The following is an 18,501-nucleotide window of genomic DNA, read 5'->3' as shown; positions in this document are numbered from 1 at the left end:
AAGTTCTGAACAGAGGACAGTAAGCAGGTTCAGGATATAGTAAGAGAATGGTTAGTATACAGGGATGCTGTAGTAGCAACAGCAAGGGAAAGCCTAGGAACAACTGTGTGTAAAGATCGGAAAAAGCAAACATCTTGGTGGAATGATGAAGTGAGAGCAGCTTGTAAACATAAAAAGAAGGCTTATCAGAAATGACTCCAAACTAGGGCTGATGCAGACAGGGAATTGTACATAGATGATAGAAACAGAGCAAAACAAATAGTTGCTGAATTCAAAAAGAAGTTGTGGGAAGATTTTGGTAATAACCTGGAAAGGCTAGGTCAAACAGCAGTTAAACCTTCCTGGACAGTAATAAAGAATCTTAGGAAGGGAGGGGAAAAAGGAAATGAATAGTGTTTTGGGTAATTCTGGTGAACTCATAATAGATCCTAGGGAATCAGGTGGAGGGAATATTTTGAAAATCTTCTCAACGTAAAAGGAAATCTTCATGGTGGTGTCGCGAACAATGTAGCTCATGGGGAGGAGGAAAATGATGTTGGTGAAATTACGCTTGAGGAAGTGGAAAGGATGGTAAATAAACTCCATTGTCATAAAGCAGCAGGAATAGATGAAATTGGACCTGAAATGGTGAAGTACGGTGGGAATGCAGGGATGAAATGGCTTCATAGAATAGTAAGATTAGCATGGAGTGTTGGTCAGGTACCTTCAGATTGGACAAAAGCAGTAATTGCACCTATCTATAATCAGGGGAACAGGAAGGATTGCAACAACTATCGAGGTTTCTCATTGTTTAGTATACCAGGCAAAGTATTCACTGGCATCTTGGAAGGGAGGGTACGATCAGTGGTTGAGAGGAAACTGGATGAAAACCAGTGTGGTTTCAGACCATAGAGGGGCTGTCAGGATCAGATTTTCAGTATGCCCCAGGTAATTGAAAAATGTTACGAGAGGAATAGACAGTTGTGTTTATGTTTCGTAGATTTAAAGGAAGCATATGACAGGGTACCGAGGGAAAAGATGTTCACCATACTGGGGGATTATAGGATAAAGGGTAGATTATTAAAAACAGTCAAAGGCATTTATGTTGATAATTGGGCTGCAGTGAGAATTGATGGTAATATGAGTTCTTGGTTCAGGGTACTTGTTACACAGATTAGACAAGGCTGTAATCTTTTACCTTTGTTGTTCATAGTTTACATGGATCAACTGCTGAAAGGTATAAAGTGGCAGGGAGGGATTCAGTTAGGTGAAAACGTAGTAAGCAGTCTGGCCTATGCTGACGACTTGGTCATAATGGCAGATTGTGCTGAAAGCCTGCAGTCTAATATCTTGCAACTTGAAAATAGGTGCAATGAGTATGGTATGAAAATGAGCCTCTCGAAGACTAAAAGGTATCAGTTAGTAAGAAATTCAACAGAACTGAATGTAAGATTGGTGGGAACAGGTAGATAAGTTCAAGTACACTGACTGACAGAGCAAATGCAACACCAAGAAGGAGTGGTCAGAACTTTATGCCAATTGCAGGGTAGACTGACGTCACTGAGGTATGCTCATGATGTGAAATGCGCCGCTGTGCTGTGCACGTAGCGAACGATAAATGGGACACGGCGTTGGCGAATGGCCCACTTCGTACCGTGATTTCTCAGCCGACAGTCATTGTAGAACGTGTTGTCATGTGCCACAGGACACGTGTATAGCTAAGAATGCCAGGCCGCCGTCAACGGAGGCATTTCCAGCAGACAGACGACTTTACAAGGGGTATGGTGATCGGGCTGAGAAGGGCAGGTTGGTCGCTTCGTCAAATCGCAGCCGATACCCATAGGGATGTGTCCACGTTGCAGCGCCTGTGGCGAAGATGGTTGGCGCAGGGATATGTGGCACGTGTGAGGGGTCCAGGCGCAGCCCGAGTGACGTCAGCACGCGAGGATCGGCGCATCCGCCGCCAAGCGGTGGCAGCCCCGCACGCCACGTCAACCGCCATTCTTCAGCATGTGCAAGACACCCTGGCTGTTCCAATATCGACCAGAACAATTTCCCGTCCCGTCGATTGGTTGAAGGAGGCCTGCACTCCCGGCGTCCGCTCAGAAGACTACCATTGACTCCACAGCATAGACGTGCACGCCTGGCATGGTGCCGGGCTAGAGCGACTTGGATGAGGGAATGGCGGAACGTCGTGTTCTCCGATGAGTCACGCTTCTGTTCTGTCAGTGATAGTCACCGCAGACGAGTGTGGCGTCGGCGTGGAGAAAGGTCAAATCCGGCAGTAACTGGAGCGCCCTACCGCTAGCCAACGCGACATCATGGTTTGGGGCGCTATTGCGTATGATTTCACGTCACCTCTAGTGCGTATTCAAGGAACGTTAAATGCCCACCGCTACGTGCAACATGTGCTGCGGCCGGTGGCACTCCCGTACCTTTAGGGACTGCCCAATGCTCAGTTTCAGCAGGATAATGCCCGCCCACACACTGCTCGCATCTCCCAACAGGCTCTACGAGGTGTACAGATGCTTCCGTGGCCAGCGTACTCTCCGGATCTCTCACCAATCGAACACGTGTGGGATCTCATTGGACGCCGTTTGCAAACTCTGCCCCAGCCTCGTACGGACGACCAACTGTGGCAAATGGTTGACAGAGAATGGAGAACCATCCCTCAGGACACCATCCGCACTCTTATTGACTCTGTACTTCGACGTGTTCCTGCGTGCATCACCGCTCGCGGTGGTCCTACATCCTACTGAGTCGATGCCGTGCGCATTGTGTAACCTGCATATCGGTTTGAAATAAACATCATTTATTCTTCCGTGCCGACTCTGTTTTTTCCCCAACTTTCATCCCTTTCGAACCACTCCTCCTTGGTGTTGCATTTGCTCTGTCAGTCAGTGTATTTAGAATGTGTGTTCTCCCAGGATGGTAATATAGAAAATGAGATTGAATCAAGGTGCAGTAGAGCTAATGAAGCAAGCTCGCAGTTGCTATCTACAGTATTCTGTAAGAAGGAAGTCAACTCCCGGACCAAACTATCTTTGCATCGGTCTGTTTTCAGACCTTTCTTTACAGGAGTGAAAGCTGGGTGGACTCTTATTCATAAGTTAGAAGTAGCAGACATGAAAGTAACAAGAAAGATTGCTGGTACAAACAGGTCGGAACAATGGCAGGAGGGTACTGGGAATGAGGAGATAAAGGCTAAATTAGGAATGAACTCGATGGATGAAGCTGTACGCATAAACCGGCTTCGGTGGTGGGGACTTGTGAGGTGAATGGAGGAGGATAAGCTACCTAGGAGGATAATGATACTTGTTGTTTTAAGGGTCCTAACATTGACGGTCATCGGCCTCCTAGGAGGATAATGGACTCTGTTATAGAGGGTAAGAGATGTAGAAGGAGACCAAGATGACGATTGTTAATCTCAGTTTCTAATGATTTATAGATAAGAGGTATGGAACTAAATGAGGGCACAGCACTAGTTGCAAATAGAGGATTGAGGCAACATTTAGAAATTCACAGAGGTTTGCATACTGAACGCTGAAAGGCATAACGGTCTAGAGTGTGTGTGTGTGTGTGTGTGTGTGTGTGTGTGTGTGTGTGTGTGTGTGTGTGTGTGTGTGTGTGTGTGTGTGTGTGTGTGTGTGTGTGTGTGTGTGTGTGTGTGTGTGTGTGTGTGTGTGTGTGTGTGTGTGTGTGTGTGTGTGTGTGTGTGTGTGTGTGTGTGTGTGTGTGTGTGTGTGTGTGTGTGTGTGTGTGTGTGTGTGTGTGTGTGTGTGTGTGTGTGTGTGTGTGTGTGTGTGTGTGTGTGTGTGTGTGTGTGTGTGTGTGTGTGTGTGTGTGTGTGTGTGTGTGTGTGTGTGTGTGTGTGTGTGTGTGTGTGTGTGTGTGTGTGTGTGTGTGTGTGTGTGTGTGTGTGTGTGTGTGTGTGTGTGTGTGTGTGTGTGTGTGTGTGTGTGTGTGTGTGTGTGTGTGTGTGTGTGTGTGTGTGTGTGTGTGTGTGTGTGTGTGTGTGTGTGTGTGTGTGCGTGCGTGTGTGTGTGTGTGTGTGTGTGTGTGTGTTATTTATCAGTTATTTTATGATTTTGCTTGAAGATAAATAATTTTGCATTTTGAGCTAAATTTTGTAATATTTTGCAAAACTTTTGTGATTTCACATTTTGCATAAAACAGGTGCCTCTAGTAATATTACATTTTATCAGATAAAGGGCAAATGCCCTGGTTTTTCTTTCCTATGACCAAAAGTAATCAGATGGAAAGCAATGATTTGTAAGTAAAAGTGTGGCAAGTTGTTCACATTTAGAGATAAAACTAAAACTCCAGAACTTCATACATTGGTAGTGGTGGTGTAGGCAGAGGTTGAAGTGGTGGTGATTGTTGTTTTAAGATGAAGTACAACTTGGCAACCACCGTCTTAAGAAGCTAAATGAAAATAAAATGTCCGTTATATATACATCAAAATGCATTTTTAAAATGAAGGGAATAAAATACATAGATGATTTTAAAAAGCCAAAATGATTATTAACACATTAAAAGGAAATGCTAGTTCCCTGAATAACATAACACTTGAAATTTCAAAATTACTTTATCTTTTAGTTATTAAAAATATTCATCCATTGTTATTATTCTTAGAGTATAAAACAGTCAGATATAATTGAATGGGTGCTCGCAAAAATGGGCTAACCAACAAATTTGGAAAAAATTAGTTATGTGCTGCCATCAATTTTGGAAGGTTCAAATTATCTTCTGTGAGTTGGGCTAACACGAGGCAATCCTGTGTGATGACATTTTGAATTGTATGCCATTTTATTTAGACCAATTTTGTTATTGCAAAATCGGGCTAACAGACGTTTATGGAGGAGGCCGTAAAGATGGCGTTGCTGTATATGTAGGTTAGCAAACCTTATTCCCATGTATACTAGAGGCTGTGGGTGTTTCTTGTGTTTTTGTGCCAGATGAATGGAAGGATTTAGTAAAAAGAGCTAGAGTAAGAAAACCATTTCGAGTAGTAAAAATGACAAGTGATAAGTTTGTGAGCACTCAACCTTTGCTAGAAAAATTAACCAAGAGAATGGTATCTGTAAATAAGCAAAGAGTACTAATTAGTAAAGTTTCAGGCATACTATTTATGAAAGATGTACCATTTAAGTATTTTTAAAATATTTATATGGTATTGTTGAGGAATATGATTGTGTTGACCTCCACAAAAGGAACAGTAATGGTGGTCGGCCATCACTTGCTAGTGTTCAGCTGTCACTAGAGTACAGTGTTAGAAGGCCAATAAAGCCAGCAAAGCTTAAGGACTTACTTGAGCTACTTTAATATGTCCCTGCAATATATCACCAGTATTACAGAGAACTGACAGCTGGCAATGGCCAAGAGGTGACTGAGGAATCATTTTCCAATGCATTAGAATATGACCCATATTACTGATGATTGTCCCATGAGGGAAAGTTATGTCATATTTCAAAATAAGTCTGAAGCATCTTTATGTCTAAAACAACCCACAGCACTTATGCCCTTGGAAGGGCTCTGGCCTGTCCAGTGACTGCTACTCAGCCTGAAGGCCTGCAGATTACGAGGGGCCGTGTGGTCAGCACGACGCATCCTCTTGGCCGTTATTCTGGGTTTTCGAGACCAGGGCCGCCATCTCACCTTCAGATAACTCCTCAATTCTAATCACGTAGGCTGAGTGGACCTCGAATCAGCCCTCAGGTTGAGAGAAAAATCCCTGACCTGGCCGGAAATGAAAACCGGGGCCTCCGGGCGAGAGGCACGCTACCACGGGGGCCGGCATCTTCATGTCTAGTTTACTGCATAAAACACCTTTTTTGTCTTGTATGATCATAAAATAAAGTTTGGTTATGAATCTAAGGTAAACTATTAACTATAGCTAGGTCAATGCAGAAGTAAATTTTCTTCCATTTTTATATTCCTATTTTTCCAAGCACTTTTCATTTTTAATACAGTTCCAATATATGGTATTGATAATTTAAAGGTACTACATCAGGATAAAATAATGAAACAAATATTATTTTGATGGTATAATATTTGTTTTTTGACATTTGCAAAAGTTGATTTATCTCTGTTCTGACAAAATGTTGGTTAGCCCGTTTTTGCGAGCACCCATTCAATTCAGTTTCAATAAATCATCACTGGTCTGCATTAAGCACTGTTGCCCAGATGGCAGATACCCTATGAATTGTTTACCTAGTCTTTTATGATTGTAAGATCTTGGAAATAATCAAACATTTCCCTTGATAAATTATCCCATTCTCTAATTCCTCTTCCTATAATAAAGGAATATGCCAGGCCTGCGGTGTAGGGGTAGCATGCCTGCCTCTTATCTGGAGGCCCCGGGTTTGATTCCTGGCCAGGTCAGGGATTTTTACCTGTATTTAAGGGCTGATTCGAGGTCCACTCAGCCTACGTGATTACAGTTGAGGAGCCATTTGCCGGTGAGATGGCGGCCCTGGTCTAGAAAGCCAAGAATAACGGCCGAGATGATTTGTTGTGCTGACCACATGACACCTCATAATCTGCAGGCCATCGGGCTGAGCAGCGGTCAATTGGTAGGCCATGGCCCTTCGGGGCTGTTGCATTATGGGGTTTGTTTGTTTTGTTTTATAATAAAGGAATATTTGCCCCAATTTTTCCCCTTGAATTCCAACTTTATCTTAATATTATGTTTCCTATCTTTAAAAACTACACTCAAGCTTATTCGTCTACTAATTTAATTCCATGCCATTTCTCCCCTAATAGCTCAGAACATACCACTTAGTCGAGCAGCTCATCTCCTTACTCCCAAGTCCTCCCGCTCAAAGTTTGCAACATTTTCATAATACTACTTTTACACACAATAAACTTCATGATTGGTTCTGTATTGACTTACTTAAAGAAAATTGACACAATAAAATTATTATATTGTGTCCACCTTTCAATACAATAAAATGTTAAAAATTTTACACTATAATTGCAATAATGGAAAGCATTATTTGTCACTAGTATGTGTTTTAGTCTTTCTTTAGACCATCTTCAGCTGGCTAGTGAGATTTGTTTGACTAAAGACATCTTTAAATGCTATTGAAGAGCTAAAAATGATGATACATAAAATGATAATGATGTGTTAAAATTAAAAGTCCTCTAAAAATGTGCAGCTTGATTGTTAAAAGTCCTCTTGTTTACATATTTTAATGCTACAAATCACACTGTATGAATATAAATATGACATGATTAAATCTTCTTGTAGCATCTTAATCTACAGTATCGGATATAAAAATAAGAGTTTTGTCTGTACATTGATCAGAATTTAAAAAGAATGGTTTTTCTGTATCGGTCATGTCCACAGTTACAAAGAAATTTACTTTTTAATTTTCCATCGTGTCTGTCTGTCTGTCTGTCTGTCTGTCTGTCTGTCTGTCTGTCTGTCTGTCTGTCTGTACGCACATCACGAGAAAACGGCTGAAGAGAATTTAATGAAAATCAGTATGTAAGGTCGGGGAATAAGTCACTACAATCTAGGCCATAAATAATTTGTATTCACACTGAGTGAAATGGTAGTTTAGGGTAGGGCCTAAAATTTAATTCTCAAATTTTTATGTTATTAGTGGTTGGTTCTATTGATAAATACTACATAACTAAAGTTATATAGAATTAAATTTCCAAACATTTATATCTTATACAGTTTTGCCATACCAGCTATGGTAACCAAGATATTAATGATTTACACTTTTGTTGCGTAGTCCATATCAACACCGACACGAGAAAATGGCTTGACAGAATTTAATGAAAATTGGTATGTAAAGTCAGGAATAAGGCACTACAGTCTAGGCTATAAAAGGATGAAATGCTAGTTTAGGGGAAGGCCTAATATTTAATTCTCAGGTGAAATATTTTTGTTGTTTAGTCCCTATCAACACCGAACACAGTTTACATGGAAATGTTGTCCAATCTGTTAACTGGCGAGAGGTGTTGGTTTCTGTCGTGATTGTTTTAAGGTTAAAGACTGCATGGTCATCAGCCCATATTGACAAGAGCAATTGTGAAGATGACTATCAAAACGAGAAAGGAAGTCGTGAAGGAAGGATCGCTTGAAGAATAAGACAAGAGGAATTCATGAAGGGAGGAAGGACCCCTTTCATATTGGATGCCCTGATATCAGAGACTCAGAAGAAAAGTAAATATGAAAGCCTGCAATATCGAAAGCCCATGGAATTGATCAACAATAACATTAAATTGACTATTGTTTGTTGTGATGTGAATTATCTCTTGTGCTGCTGCTCATGTCAGATAGACGACATTATTGCTGAGGGCTGCATGAGCGAAGGGAGTTAACTACCCAAGTAGAACGACCTGCCTAAATATTGGCGGGAAGTAACTGGGGAGTTAGGTAACTTTCTTTTTATAGTATGGCATTCCTCTGGAGCATAATTACTGGTATGCAACACACTGGTTCATCACAGTATTCCAGCTATTCTGTGCCTGCTATTTTATACGTTATAGTTATAGGAATGGAGAGATAGCTCTCTTAACGGACAGCAATAAAGCAGCATTCAGCACTGTTTGTGCCTGGATCCCTCCATTTCTGAAACTTGGCACGGTTTGAACAGCAGCGTAGTATAGTGCTGTTAGTGAAAAGTGAGAAACTGTTACGTTTTTGACTTGATCGAGCATTTCGTAAGAGAGCATTGTTTTTAACCACAACATTCTAGTCAGTTGATGTTGTATGCTAACAATAATACTGATGCCATTGTCTTATTTTATTTGGAACTAGCAAATGTACCCGTGCTTCGCTACGGTATTCTACATTATATTCAAACATCGAAGTAAATACTCTATATGCAGTAAATATTATTGTTTTAAAATTGCATGTCTCTTAGCGTTATCCGAGAAACAGCATGGGCAGGTCCCCATACGTTGTTTCCAATGTAAAGTGTTTGTTATGGATTTGTGATGATAACAGCAGGCTCACTTGCCTCCTGCCATTCACAATCGAGTTGAAAAGTTTGCATTATAATTGCAGGCCCCATTGCCTACTGCGCGGTCACAATCAATTTGGGGAGTTTTCGTTACAATGGCAGGCCCCTGTCCTACTTCCAGACAGATTACAGTTGAGAAGTTTAAAGCCAGGCAACTTCCCTACTACCAGTCGAAATTGAGTTGTGCAGTTATCAATATAATGACAGGCCTCTTTTCCTACTGCCACCCAGCTTACTGCCAGTCACACCAATTTGGTGAGTTTCCATCAAAATAGCAGGCCACTATGCCTAATTCCAGTCACATTTCAGATGGGTACATTTGTTTATAATGGCGGGCACCCTTGCCTACAGCCAAACACAATCGGGTAGCGGAGTTTTAAACAAAACTGCATGTTCCCTTGCCTTCTGCAAGTCAAATTGAGAAGTGAATTATTCATTACAATGGTAGGCCTTCCTTACTAATGCCAGTTACACAGAGTTGGAGAAGGACCCCATCCTTACTGCCAGTCAAAGTTGGTGTGGGGACTACTGATTACAATAGCAGACACACCCTTTCTCGATCGCTAAAAATCGATATCAGTGAATATATATAGATCGACATACGAAAGTATATGCTTGTTTACAATATTGCAGACTTTCATTTACAGATTAACTGCTGCTCAACGGTACGTCACATTGACAAAGGATTGTACCATGAGACGCCAGATTTAGCAGCCTAACGGCCTAAATGGATGGTCCTATGATATCTCATCTATTCATGGGTCAGATTGAGTTAGAAACGTTGAATAGGGTAAAATTTGTGCAAGATTATCTCACACTGCATTACTTTTCTGATAATTATGTGACAGCTACATACATAGCATTTGGCTCACATATGGCTACTGGGTGGGCCAATTTTTGTGTAGAGTTTGATGATTATATCTTTCCTATAAGTGATTGAAAGTATGAATTATGCATGTGAAAAGCCCAAATTTATACTTAACATAGAGAAATAGAGAAAAATCGAACATAAAAGGGATACAGGTATGACAAAAAGTCGTAAGACCAAGGTTGTAGATCATTCCAAATTGAACGGAGATTGTGCCATTCGTTATGTGATAAGACTTCCCAAAGGTCTGCACTATCATTAAAATTGCCTCCATATTTCGATATTCTTCGGGGATAAAAAGTGAAAATTTTAAAGATCTTGGAAGTTTTCCGTCTGTTACGGGCTAAAATGTATAATTTTGTCAAATTTCAATTTTCTTGTTCGTCTGGCAGATTATGCTGCAATCTGGATTTTGGGTGAGGACGGTAAAAATTAGGACTTTCAGGAAACTAAACCAAAAAAAAAAATGTGCAGATGGTCATTATTATACTTTAAAACGGGTAGCTGTACAAAAATTTTGCCAAAATAGTCAATGTACAGGCAAACAGTCATTACGATTTTATTTATATAGATAAGGAATCTGCTCTAGGTACAGCACTTTTGGGCTATGTCCGCTGGACTTAACCTGCAAAACTGACCATTCATGATATCTCCCTTATTAATCCTCCTGTCGAAAAAATGCAGATTTAAAAAAAACGTTTTAGAAATGGATTCCCATCAAGTTTGGTCGATTTCCAGTCAGGTTGGTCTTGTACTGTATATATTGTGGAAGAGTAAAAACACCATTTCGGTTCCCTATAAACCGCCAGTCCATTCATGCAGCATGAAATGTTATTGACCTTTATATCCTACCTTTGGACAGGTGGATGCTAAATATAAAATTTGGTTTAAATATCTTCAGTAGTTTTCAAGTTATAAGAAATACGCTTTACCCGCACCCGCTCTTGAGTTAAGTCTGGTGGGACTTGTACTGAGAAACGGTCCGTTAATGATATCTCCCTTATTAATCCTCGTATTGAAATGATGCACATGAGAAAAAAGGTTTAGAAATTAATTTCCATTAAGGCAGGTAGATTTCCATTAGGTTTGGTTGTATATATTTTGTAGGAGTGCAAAATCACGGTTTTGGTTTCGTATAAACCCCCAGTCAGTTCAGGGATTTAGAAACAATATGTGCCCTAAAACCTAACCAAGGACAGGTGGATTCTAAATATGAAATTTGGTGGAAATATATCCAGTAGTTTCCGAGTTATAGAAAAACACACAAACAGACAGACACCAAAGCTAAAAATATGCAGATGGTCATTATTACACCTGAAACGGATGACTGTACAGAAATTTTGCCAAAACAGTCAATGTCCAGACATACTCTAGAAGTGCAGACCTTTATTTCGAGAGTTACTGCTTTGAAACTGTATGACATATCTACAAACGGACTTCACCATCAGACGCCTTTCAGTGTTCTACATGGTGAGACCTATGACATCTTCTCGTATCTCTTATATTTATGGGTTAAATTGAGTTACAGTCATTGAATGGGGTGAAATTTTGTACAGTTTTCACATACTACTTTTTATTTTTGATACTCATGTGACAGCTAGAATCATACAGTTTGGCTATCACATGGCTACCGGCAATATGCATGCCGAATGTCATGATTCTATCTTTCCTATAAGTGTGCCAAATGATAACATATACGTGTAAAAGTACAAAATTAACTTGAAATCGAGAAATACAGCTCTATTTAACGTCTAAGGGATAGAAATACGACAAAAAGTCATAGGATCAAAGTTGTAGATCTCTCCAAAATGAAAGGCGATTGTGCTTTCTGATTTGTGATACGACTTACAGATTAGCCACCAATTATCCCGAAATGAAGGTCTGCACCGTCATTAAAATTGCATCCATATTTTGATATTTTCCGGGGCCAAAACTTATACATTTGCATAGCTTAGAATAATTCCTCAAAGAAAAGAGTGTCCAGCTTTCAGGATTAGCATTTGCATACATACGGAGTAATTAAGGAAAAAAATAATACAGTTAAGAAAGTTGAAATTAATAGAAAATGGATTATAACTGAGGACAGCCGGATGACGACAAATAAGTAAATACCAAGTGAATGTACTGGAAAATCAAATGGCCCTCAATAAATTATGCTGGTGTAAGTTATGGATATAAGAAAGTGGTAACGGAGGATAAATTTAGGCGCAGGGATTCTTAGGTAAATAGATAAGAAGATGACTAATGGTGTTATTGCTTAAGCTATTCGAGGACGGTTATAACCTCCAACGATATTCCACCAATAGCCTGCAGAATGGCTAATTGATGCCTCTCTTGCTTTCTACCCAAGAAACAACCATGAATTTAAAGGAATGATGAGGAAAATAGCAAAACATTACTTCCCTGCTGGCAAGCGGTCAGAGATGTTGCCAAGGTAACCTGTAGGTTCATTGTCTGTTTGTCAGTCACTCAATGCACAGAAAATAGTAAATTTCTCCGTCAACTGAAGAGTAAGGTAAATTATGAACATAACAAAAGTTGTTTAATATGAAGAGATGTTTCACATAAAGTCCATAAAGTTTACAGAAAATCCATAGTATAGGAAAAAATGATGGTTTTCCTATAAACCAATTCATAACATTAGTATGTCATACTAAAATAATTAAATACAGATACTCCTAAAGCCCCTTCACAAACAGAAAATGTTAAAAAAACTATACTAAAGTACAATTCATAATCAAAAAAATTCAAATATAAATAAAGTAATCTCTTCAAAGATTTTAAAATGATATGCATATCAAAACCTTCCTTGGGATAAGTATACTGTAAATATGAAATTTGGTTGAGATCTATCCAGCCGTTTCGCTGTGATGGTGGAACAAACAGACAAACAGACATGAAAAATAAAAACCACCAATTCGGTCTTGAGTTGACCTAAAACAGGTAAACATCTGAAAAATTGGCAAAACAAATGAAATTACATACAGCGGACACCCTACAACTTTATTTATATAGATTAGCCTTAGTGTATTGTCTTCTTCTGTTCTCGTCTTTGATTCTCTTGACTCTCTATGTATTATCTTTATGCCATTATAATGAAAAATGTCCAACTCAGTTGTGACTGGCAGCAGACAAGAGGGCCTGCCAATACAATGAAAACTCCCTAAAATGGTCTTCACATGAGAAACAACGTATGGCGACCTTCCCGTTGTGTTTGTCCGATAAAACTAAGAGCTATGTAATGTAATAAAATCTTATTCACAACCTGTACACTAATTCATTTAGAATTCTGTATACAGTGCAGGATTCCATAGCAAAGCATGGGTACATCAGTTAGTGGCTTTTATGAAAAGTTGTTGCATTCAAGTCATAAAATGGACCATTAACTAACCCCTTTTAAATTAACTATGGTGGACCTTCTTTGACTCTTAGGACAGAGCTTGTTTAATGAAGTGTCAGCACAGAAGAAATCACATGTTCAGAACTACCAGTATTGTTGTTATTCCTTTCTGAGTCTAGACAAGAAAGGAAAGAAAACTATGTAAGTACGTCATAGAAAAGAGGATAACCGAAATGGAAAATCCTGCTGCTGGGTACTCACTTCCTGTCCTTCAGTCCCTCTGAGTGGGTTCCGTTCTCTCCACACATTGCGTCTTATTGACATTATACTGACAATTTTTCGGCAATGGAATGAAGTTGTTCTTGTTGACGGAAATCAGCTGAGGAGAAGAAGGGAAGGGAATAGGAGGAGGTAGGCATGAGCTTGAAGGGGAAGTAAACACTTGTTTGCGATGTGTGTTGTATGTTTTGTTGCTTCTGGATTCTGATGTAACATTTATTAGTTCATTGAAATGGTTTTTTTTTTTCTGAAATGATAAATAGGGTTGAACCTTTCGTCTACCTGTATATAAATATTTCCATATATCTTAACCCTCTTGGAGCCAGGCAGCAGCCCTTCAAATCGCCAAAGCTGATCAGATCGGCCTTTAAAATTCCAAAATTCCAGTCGGAAGTTGCTAGCACTGATTACACTGGCCGGCTTAAAATTCTATGATATGCATAATTTTGTGACAACGTATAGTTACGTGCATACTTTTGTGACAACTTACGATGAAGAGGCTACAAGTTATTGTGTATCTGACCTTGCTTTGGGAGTTTTAAGAGGGTGTTCCTGCTTTCATAGTAGTCATTTTCTGTGTTTAGAAATATTGCTAACCGGTCAGTAAGAGATTGCTCCTTGCAATGAGTGGATTTGTGAAAGCAAAATGGCAAGTGCTTCACATGATATTTTTTTTAGCGGATTTTGACAACGATAAATTAATGGAGTATTTGGAACAGTGTGAAGTTAATGCGGATGGTTTGTTATTGGATAGTGATAGTGAATTTAGTTCAGAGAGTAGTGAAAAAATTATACTAGACACGCCCTTGGGATCACCGCAGCTAAAGAAGAGACATTTATTTGTTTCTAACGGCACTGAAGGTACTGTGAATGTGGTGGTGGATGAAACTAGTGATGACGACGATGGTGATGATGATAATGTCTCTGGAGAAATTCTTCAGCCACTTTCCCCACATCTATGGGGTCGTGGGTGCGAACTGTTTTGCACATGTGGACTTGGCCCTGTTTTACAGTCGGATGCCCTTCCTGATGCCAACTCTATATGGAGGGATGAAATCACTATTGCGCATTTTTGTGATGGTTTTGGTAGTGTGGTGTGTTGTCTGAATGAAGAGGAAAGTGTTGGGACAAACACAAACACCCAGTCCCCGAGCCAGAAGAATTAACTAGATGCAATTAAAATTGTTGGCCTGGCTAGGAATCGAACCCAGGATCCTCTGAACCGAAGGCCTCAACACGAACCATTCAGCCAAGGAGTCGTACGATAATGTCTCTGGAGAACATTTTATGGAAATTGCTCCCATTGAACCCGACAGCATTCCTCAACCTCCTGTCTTCTTCATGAAACTTCCTGAACCTAAACATGCACCTCCGTCTGATTCTCCACCCATATCATACTTCATTTTACTTTTCACTTTGTCTCTGCTAAACATTATAGCCACAGCCCTGACCAGCTCCTTACATGTAATGAACTGTCACCCAATTCCCAATGTTGGAGATGCACCACAATTAATGAAATAACGCATTCATTGCTGTCATCCTGAATATGGGAATGATAAGGAAAACTATTATTGTTCCCTACTAGAATACTGTAGACCATTTCAGTAGCCCTTTGTTTGGTGAAATGTTCTCAAGAAATGGGTTTCAGCTTCTTTTAATTTTATTTCTTTTTCATTTAGTTGACAACAGTAAGCTTTCTCCTCCTGGCTGTACAAACTATGATCCCTGTGCTCAATTCCATCCTCTTGTAGACCATGATAATAGGCTATTTAGACATCATCATACTCCTCACCAGCAACTGTCCATAGACAAAAGTTTAGTAGGAACTAAATGCCATACAGAACTACTCCAATATATGCTGAATAAGCACCATCACAAGTAGGGTATAAGATTTTGGATGTTGTGAGATGCAGTTAATAAGTTTTTTTTTTTTTTTTTTTTTTTTTTTTTACATACCAAGGAGTAAAAATCCATTGAAGACAAAAACAAAATAAAAATTATTGGACTGGCCTATACTGTAGTGACAAAATTTCTGTCTCTAGGGAATTATTTTATGAAAGGTTTTCATATTTACACAGATAATTATTTTTACATCAATCCCCCATGCAAAGATTTATATTCAGTTCGAACATTTATTACTAGCACTATACAAAGAAACAGGAAGGGACTATGAGATGCTGTGAAAAAGCAATTCAAATTAGTTTGTAATAAATATTTCAGACAGGGGCCAATTTTACTAGTAGGATCTAAACAGAAAAAAGTCTCAGAAAAATCGGATGCTGCTTACAAGTACACATGGAGCTGCAATAGAAACAGAAGAGCCTGCAACTGCTAGAAACAGAAATCAACCCAAGAGAAAACCTAATGTGATCCTGGATTATGATCATTATATGGGGCATTGATACAAATGACATGATGGTATACTTTTATTTAGATGAACGTAGGACTTTGAAATTCTCAAAAAAAGATGCATTCAGTATCATTTCGAGAATGGTCTTAAATTCTTATTTGTTTTATGTAGAAGACTGTAATGGAAAGAAAATGACTAGTCTGAAGTTCTACTCCAGTATAATTGAATCCCTGAGTGCTGAATGGTTTGAGAACAGACAAAAACATATCATGAATATTCCCGTCTGTGTGGCTTCAAACTTTTGTCTGGCAGGTTAGAAAAACAGTGTGTTGTATGTAGCTCTCTACATCAAATGAAGGGGTTGCAAACTGTGCGTGCAAAGTACGATAAAGATATGCAACTCTTCATAAATGCCCCAAATAAACAAAATATATGTAAAGTTAATCCTATTTCAACAAATACTCGGATTTAATATGAGTTGCATTAGGTTTAAATAATTTTATCGTCTGTATCTATATAAATAAAATTACAGGGAGTCCACTGCCTGTAATTTCATTTATTTTGCCAATTTTTCAGATATTTATCCATTTTACATCAACTCGAGACCGTATCAGTGGATTTTAGCTTTTGTCTCTTTTCCACCATGAGAGCGAAGCGGCTGGATAGATCTTAATCAAACTTCACATTTAGGTTATGCTCATCTAGAAGCAGGTTTTGGTATGCAAATGATTTAAAAATCATGAAACAGACTTGAGGTTTATAGGGAGATCGAACAAATTATTTGATATTTTCTCATACACTATTGACTTTCTGTAAAAATCTGTAGACTACTGTAGATGTGAAATGTCCCTTCATTTTAAATCATTTTTGTTATCTACATAATTTTCTGTGCTCTTCAAATGACAGAGAAAAAAGCTCTGTGTTGAGTGGCTGCCCTTGTAGACCGACAAAATACTTACTGGTTACCATGGCAAGGTCTCTAGCTACTTGCCAGCAGGGAAGTAATGTAATGGAATTTTCACCAGCTAAACTCGTGGTTGTTCATTGGGTAGAAGGGGAGAGAGACATCAATCTGTCATTCTGCGGGGTATTTACGGAATATTGTTGGAGGTTACAGTAGTCTTCGAATAGTACTAAGGTTGGCTGTCAATATTTCAGCAGTACTGCAGAGTGTGGCCCATTATTTCACACCACAAGGTGTCATCTGGTATTTGATATAATTTTTACTGTATTGCTCTTCTGTTTCCATTTTCTGCTTTAATTTCTTACCTCTGCCTTGCCTCTTTATGCTGAAGTAATAATACCATAAGTCATCTTCTTATCTGATTACCTAAGAATACCTGAACCTTAATTTCTCCTTTGTTTCTGCTTTCTTAAATCCGAAACTCATATCATCATAATTTAGTGAGGGACATTTCATTTTTCCAATAGGTCATCTATGTGTATTTACATATTTGTCCTCTCTGGCTGTCCTCAGTTGTTATCCTGTCTTAAAATAATGTCAACATTCTTAACTGTATTACTTTCTTCCTTACTTTCTGCATATGTATGTGCTAATCCCGAGACCTGGACTCTATTGGAAAATCTTCATTCAATGCCTAAAAACACCAGTCCATGTCTAGGGCATCTGAGAATGCTTGCGTGAGGCCGGTTTGAGTGTGCTGTGATTTAGGAAGACACTTGCAAAGCGATGTTAATAACAGGCCAGATTCAGCTCACAGAGAGAATGTCATTAAAAATCGAGGGCATCTGAGGTTGGTTTTGATAATGTTGCTTTACGTCCCAAGGTTTCCGAAGACACTGAGGAGCCAGACATTGTGTGCCACAAGAGTTCATTTATGTACAGGTAGATCTGCCAAGATGAGCTTTGCAGATTTCTAGCTTCCCACGAACAACACCTCTTCACATACCATTGAACTGAGGCAGGATCAAACCTACTTCCGGTTTTGAAAGTTAGGGCTCGGAATAAGAGTGTAAGAGTAAACATTTCTTTCACCCAGTGGAGGAAAATTTTTTCCAAAGCAGTTTTCATGGCCTTAAAAGTTTCCTGAAAGTCCTCATTTTTACCTTTCCCCCAATACAAGATGGCGAACACAATTTGCCAGATGAGCTAGAAATTTGAAATTTGGCAAAATGATAACTTTTAGTCTGTACCCAACAGAAAAATTCTAAGATGTTCAAATGTGTAACTTTTTGGCACTGAAAAATATTAAAATATGGATGCAATTGTAATAATGGTGCATACCTTCATTTCAGGGTAGTTAGTGGCTAAATGGTAAGTCGTATCACAAAACAGATAGCACAATCGCTGCTCAATTTGGAAAGATCTACACTTTGGTCCTATGACTTTTTGTCGTATCTCAATCCCTTATACGTTAGATAGAGCTGCATTTCTCTATTGTAGGTAAAATTTCTAATTTTTACACATATTTTATAGTATGCAAGGAGGCCTGCCATTGTAATAAAAACTCCCAATCTCACTTGTGATTGACAGTAGAAAACTGTGGCTGCCATTATAATTAAAACTCCCAAACTCGATTGTGACTCGCATTAGGAATAGGGGCCTCTCATTATAATGAAATCTCCCCAACTCAATTGTGAATGGCAGTAGGCAAGTGAGCCTGCCATTATAGTAGAAACTCCTGAACTTGATTGTGAATGGCAATAGGAAATGTGGTCTGCCATTATCATCAAAACTCCCCAA

The 18,501-nt window shown here is 39.2% G+C and overlaps 1 protein-coding gene across 4 annotated transcripts in view; it reads right to left on the bottom strand.

Annotated features, from left to right (window-relative positions):
- Positions 1 to 18,501, bottom strand: part of LOC136866972 (sodium-independent sulfate anion transporter) — a 239,988-nt gene that overhangs the window by 37,177 nt on the left and 184,310 nt on the right. The window lies entirely within an intron of this gene.

This window comes from Anabrus simplex, chromosome 1 (assembly GCF_040414725.1).
Source record: "Anabrus simplex isolate iqAnaSimp1 chromosome 1, ASM4041472v1, whole genome shotgun sequence".
NCBI lineage: Eukaryota > Metazoa > Arthropoda > Insecta > Orthoptera > Tettigoniidae > Anabrus > Anabrus simplex.
This window is presented reverse-complemented; position numbering and strand designations above follow the sequence as displayed.